Here is a 6,217-nt window from a genome sequence, read left to right on the forward strand (position 1 = left end):
GGAGATGTACAGCAAGCAAAAGTTTGTCTACATGCGGTCCCAGAGCAGAGTGTAGCCACAAAGAGGGACCAGAGTGAAATCCTCTCACAAGGTCTCCAGACAGACTTCCAGACAGTGAGGGAAGGAGTGGGGAAGCCAGCAAAGCTGCTCCATGGGCTGGGGACTGAGTTGACCCTGAGGCAGAAACAAGTGGATCTCTGAGTTCAAGGCCAACCTGGTCTACAGAGCGAGTTCCAGGACAGCCAGGGATACACAGAGAAACCTTGTCTCGAAAAACAAAACAAAAATCCAAAGTCTCTTAAGTTTGTAATTTCTCTAAAATATCCAAGACCTCATAATTGTGGGTTTCTGTAAAATCAAAAAACAAGTTAAGTACTTTATTATTGCAAGAGAAAAGAACTAGGGTACAGTCACAATCAAAGCAAAAGCAAAGTCCAAGAGTATAAAACGTCTAGTGCTTCATGTCTGGGATCCACTCACAGTGTTTTCCAAAGGGTCTTGGCAGTGCAATTCTGGTTTTGCCATCCATAGCACACACAGCTTGTTTCAGGCTCAGACTGGCTCCCACACCTGTTGCTATCCTTAGTGATCATCCTATGGTACTGGCATCTCACAAATGCTGGGTTCTCTGCTGCAGCTGGGCTGTACCTCCATTAACAGCCTTCAAAACCAGTATCACCTGGGGAAACTTACATATTATCAAGTTCAGCTGGTAGCCTTTGGCTGCTTCTGGATCATAGCTTCTGTGTGCTGACCCTGAGGAAATGCTTTCCAAAAGATTTTCCCTCAATAATGGTGGTCTCTTCATCACAACTGATTCTTTAGCCCCAGCTGACCTGTATCGGTTATCCCAGTACGCAAAGATTTCACTTTACTGGTTCTAGTAACTTGTTAATAACAGCCAATTCTTCAGCTCTAGCTGACCAGAACCACAGATTCTTAATTCAAAATAGCAAATAGCTCTGATAATAGACTTTAAGGGACGCTCAAACTTCCCTCTGAAACTTTATAAACCAGGCCTCCATTATATGTACTGCTCTCAGCATTATCTTGTATAAGTTATCATGATCTCTCACTAAGCTCAGAGCACTCAATGGCTTTTCTAGCCCCAAGTTCCAAAGTCCTTTCACAATCCTCCCCAAAATACATGTCAAGTCTGTCACAGTAACACCCCACTCCTGGTACCAATTTCTGTCTTAGGGCTTCTATTGCTGTGATAAAACACTATAACCAAAAGAAAATTGAGGAGGAAAGGGTTTATTTCAGCTTACAAGTCTCAGATCACACTCCATCACTGAGGGAAGTCAGGGCAGGAACTCAAGGCAGGAGCCTGGAGGCAGGAAATTAAGCAGAGGCCTTGGAGGAATGGTGCTGGTTGACTTGCTTCTTGTGGCTTGCTCAGCTGGCTTTCCTTTCTTTCTTTCTTTCTTTCTTTCTTTCTTTCTTTCTTTCTTTCTTTCTTTCTTTTCTTTTCTTTTTCTTTTCTTTCTTTTTCTTTTCTTTCTTTTTCTTTTCTTTCTTTCTTTTCTTTCTTTCTTTTCTTTCTTTCTTTTTCTTTCTTTCGCAGGGTCTCTCTATGTAGCCATGGCTGTCCTAGAACTCTGTGTAGAACAAGCTGGCCTCAAACTCGGAGAGAGATCTGCCTGCCTCTGCCTCTGCCTCCAGAGTGCTGGAATTAAAGGTGTGTGCCACTATGCCCAGTTCAGCCCACTCTCACGCAGTCCAGAACCACTTTCCCAGGGATGGCACTGCCTTCTCACATCAATCATTAATCAAGAGAGTATTCCACAGATTTGTCTACAGGCCTTTTTGTTTGTTTGGTTTTTGTTTTTGGTTGTTTGAGACAAGGTCTCGCTATATATCTCTGGCTGTCCTGGAACTCACTATGTAGACCAGGTTGGCCTTGAACTCACAGAGATCCTGTGGTGATATATTGTGTATCAAATAAAGTTTGCCTGAAGATCAGAGGACAGAACAAGCCACTAGATTAAACATAGAAGCCAGGCAGTGGTGGCACACACCTTTAATCCTTGCACTCGGGAGGCAGAGATCTGTTTGGATTTCTGTGAGTTCAAAGCTACCCTGGACTACATGAGATTCACTCAGTCTAGGAGAGAAACAGATCCAGGCAGTGGTGGCACACACCTTTAATACCAGTACTTGGGAATCACACACAATCTGAGGAAGTGGTGGCTGGGTGGAGAAAGGTGTATAAGGCGTGAGGAGACAGGAACTAGAGGCTTTTTCAGGCTGAGGAGTCGTAGAGGTAAGATGTGGCAGTGGCTTGTTCCTTTTTCTCTCTGATCTTTCAGCATTTATGCCAATATCTGGCTCAGGGTTTTTATTAAAAGACCAAATTACATTTTGCGTTACAAGATCCAACTGACTCTGCCTCCCAAATGTTGGGATTAAAGATATGTGCCACCACATGTGGCCAGGCCAATCTTATGGAGGCATTTTCGCAGTTGAGATTCTTTCCTCTCAGATAACTATAGCTTTTTTTTTTTTTTTAAGATTTATTTATCATGTATACAATGTTCTGCCTGCATGTATGCCTGCAGGCCAGAAGAGGGCACTAGATCTCATTACAGATGGTTGTGAGCCACCATGTGGTTGCTGGGAATTGAACTCAGGACCTCTGTAAGAGCAGTCAGTGCTCTTAACCTCTGAGCCATCTCTCCAGTCCAATAACTCTAGCTTTTGTCAAGTTTACAAAAGTAAGAAAAAAAAATACAAAAACTAGTCAGCACAGGGGCCCTGTGAGGCCTGCATCCTATGAGGAGGGGTCCACATCCTAGTGGGTTGCTGAAGGGAGTTCAAGGGTATATAAGCAACACACAAGACTGCCCACTTCTTAGGTAACTATGTGCTAAGTTGGGAGAGCACCTGCAGGCCCAAGTGTGGTAAGAAAGTTTGGGCTAGGGAAGCCTGTCCAGGCTAAGGCAGGAGTTCTCCTTGCCGCCTTCCCCAGTGATGGCCACCACTCCCCAAAATCAGAGGCCCACAGAAGATACGCAGGGCAAACCTAGAAGCTCATCCACTGCAGTCTTCAAGGAAGAAGCAAGTAACTAATCCTGTGCTACTTTGGCTCTGGCAAACTCCTGTCAAAGAATATAAATTAGCTTCAGGATGTTCCAGCCTGCTGAGCTTCCAAGATACCATCTCTAGTTGGCACTTGGGTCATCAAAAGGTGGTGGTAAGCTTTCAGCCTCTGACTTCTCTCAAGACAAAACCATGGCAAGCCGTCAGAATTCTTTAAGACTGAGCAGAGAGAGTTTCCCTTGCCCTGGAATGATCTCCCAAAGGTATAATACATCTGAGAGGTGAGGAGTCTGCTTATAGGTCTATGGGTAGTGTATGAGATGAGGCAGTAGAAACTGGGAGAGGCCAAAGTGTGTGGACTGTCATCTCTTACCCAAGACTTTGACCCTATTTGAGGTGCTATAGGAGGGCCCCTCCTTGGGGTCTTGCTGGGCAGTGAGGCAGATCAAGCCAGGCACTGGGTAGTGTGAATGGCGCCAGTCTGTGTAGTAGTAGGCTTGGCCACTGACCCATCCCCACCTTTCTTCTGGACATTCACTCCCAACCCCCATTGTGGCGTCAGGGGCTGGGGCTGTCTGGACAGGTCTGTGTTTCACTTGACTGCAGCTTCCATGATAGCTACTTTGATGGGGGATGGTGTAATGCATACGAGGGCCTATATGGCACATACCCAGGGTCCCTATTGAGTAAATAGAAGGAGGCCCAAATATGGAAGAAGTGACTGTCCTCCCACTTGCCAATTACTGAGGTCCTGACAGGCTTGGGAGTCCAGGCCAGATTTAAAAAAAAAAAAATCTAGGCTCAGGGAGCCCTGTTTCTTTTCTGCTCTCTATAACCTTGTTAGGCAGCCTGCCTGCTAGACCAAGGACTGGACCTCTCTGGTTTTCCTTCCTGAGTCCCAGCCCATCAATGAATTCTCATCCCAGGAGGAGCAAGGCCTCCATCCACTATAGCGGGGAAAATAGTTTGCACACAGAGTGACTTTGCAGGGCATATCGGTGGAGATACTGATACTAAGGGTCAAGATTCTGTGAGAAGGCAAAGGAGGGACTAGGGAGGAGGTGGCATAGAAGTATGGTTTGAATATCTACACCTGCAGATTCATAAACATCTCATTTACATTATTAGGATTTTCAGGAGCTGCTTCTCTGCATGGCTAGGCCTGTAATTTCTCTGCTCCACTAATAGCAGCCATTACCCTGTGCAGATCAGGCTGAGGCTCGAAGCCAACCACCCAGTATGGTGGGCAGTACCAGCCAGACTCCTGAGCCACATATATAGCCTCCCTGCCCAGGGCAAGGATCTCACAGCTTTGTTCTTTGGTCTTGTTGGCTTCTGTAGGGGCTGTGATGATCAAGATGGAGACTCAAAGAATGGAACTATGGAACTTAGGGCCCCACAAAGAGTCAGATGGGGATGAGGAGATGAGAGATGAGGAGACACTGATTGGGGGCCAGCTCTGCAGAGAAATGCCTGGGCAGATGGCCAGGATCAGGGTGGGCCTTGTCTCTGCGCCTGACTCCACCTGCGTCTGTCTGTCTGCTTTTTCTCCCCATTCCTGCCCCTAATCGGAGGTCATTAGCTACTTACCTGTAATTTCCTTGGAATGTGCCGTCTCCTGATGAGCCCCAGTGGCTGGGGGCCCAAGAGCAAGTGAGTGGGTGTCTAGGGTGTAGTGAAAGGCTCCAACCAAGGTTCCAGGCCACAGACACAGAAAAACCCATAAAACCTGCCCCAAAGACAAGCAGCCAGGCTTTTTGCTTGAACTCAGCTGTACCATATAGTTTTCTCAAGTCCCACATGGTCCTAGACTCCAATATCTCAGAGGTTCATGAAAGACAACCTGGTATGGCTATCCAGCCTGAGCATGGTATGCTATGGAAGGCAGACAGGCTAGAGCTGCTAATATTCAAGTGGGGGCTACCTTGAGGGTCCCAAGAGTGGGAAGGGCTCAGGGGAAGGTAATTTTTTCCTACATTCTCCCATTTTGGAACTGGTTTATAAAATGGTCCAAGTGTCTAGATACTTCCCATCCTTGGCTGGGGGCAAAGAAAGCATGGCCATTGCTGTGCTGGACAGCCTTGGTTTGGCTCCTGATCCCAAGCCATTGTTTTAGAAGAGCTAGAGGTGCTGGCTGGCCTTGCTAACCCCTTTGCTAGGCTGACTTCCCACAACCTCAGTTCTGCCTGCCAGGCTGGGCCTTAGAGCTGGGGTATAAGCCACTGCCAAGGGCTCCTGACTGTCCTGAGAGGCCATATCCAAGATGGAAATACTTAATTTGAAACCCTTCCTGAGTCTGGTCTTGCACCATAGCCTGGTTAGACCTGGCCAGCCCCACCTAGGAGCTCTCCACAGGCAAGTGGTCAAACTTAGGAGTGGACATAGCTCTGCCCCTTGGTCCTAGAAAGACCCAGTGGTGTTAATCCTGCCGAAGTCAGCTAGGAATTCCAAGATGGGAAGTGTAACTGCTCAGGGCCTCACACTAGCTTACTGTGAGCACATCCCTGGCATCTGAGGCTCCCTGGATGGGAAAAGAGGTCAAAGGAGAGAGGTTTCCCACCTCAAAAGGAGCTCCTGGCCTGGGGAGAGGGTCCTTGGGTAGCGGTGGGTGCCTTGTGTGGACTCTGTCTTTCCTCCAGAGCACTGGTCTCAGACAAACTGAAGAATCCGTGGCAGACTGCAAGTCAGAGCAGGACACAACATTCTGGATCCTGGGGCCACTGCTCACTGAGTGGGCTTGGCCAGTCTGCCCATGGGCTTTAAGACCTCATGGCCCTACTCCCTCCAGGACTTTGTTGCCTAGGGCCTCCTACAGCCAGCCCCAGATCTCCCATAGCCTAGTTCCGAGAGCTGAGGCAGGTGGGATGAGAAACGCACTCAGGTGTGGGAAACAGCCTTGCTTCTACCTGTGCTGGCTGCCTCCATTGGCACATCTGTCTGCCTGTGTGTCTGGTAAGGTTGTTCATGTGGGCCTGGGTGGGAGGGTTTAGGGACAAAGGGTCTTTGTTTGGGAGGATTTGGGGCACAGCCCCTTGCTCTGGGGCAGTGACTCATAGGTTCTTCCAGGAGATAACATCAGTTTTGAAACAGTCAGCATGCATACATGTAGCCCAGGCCCAGCACCACATCCCTAAGCCAGCCCTGCTGAGACCTGGTGATATGAGGTGGCAGCCAG

The sequence above is a fragment of the Peromyscus eremicus genome, chromosome 2 (assembly GCF_949786415.1).
Source record: "Peromyscus eremicus chromosome 2, PerEre_H2_v1, whole genome shotgun sequence".
Taxonomy (NCBI): Eukaryota; Metazoa; Chordata; class Mammalia; order Rodentia; family Cricetidae; genus Peromyscus; species Peromyscus eremicus.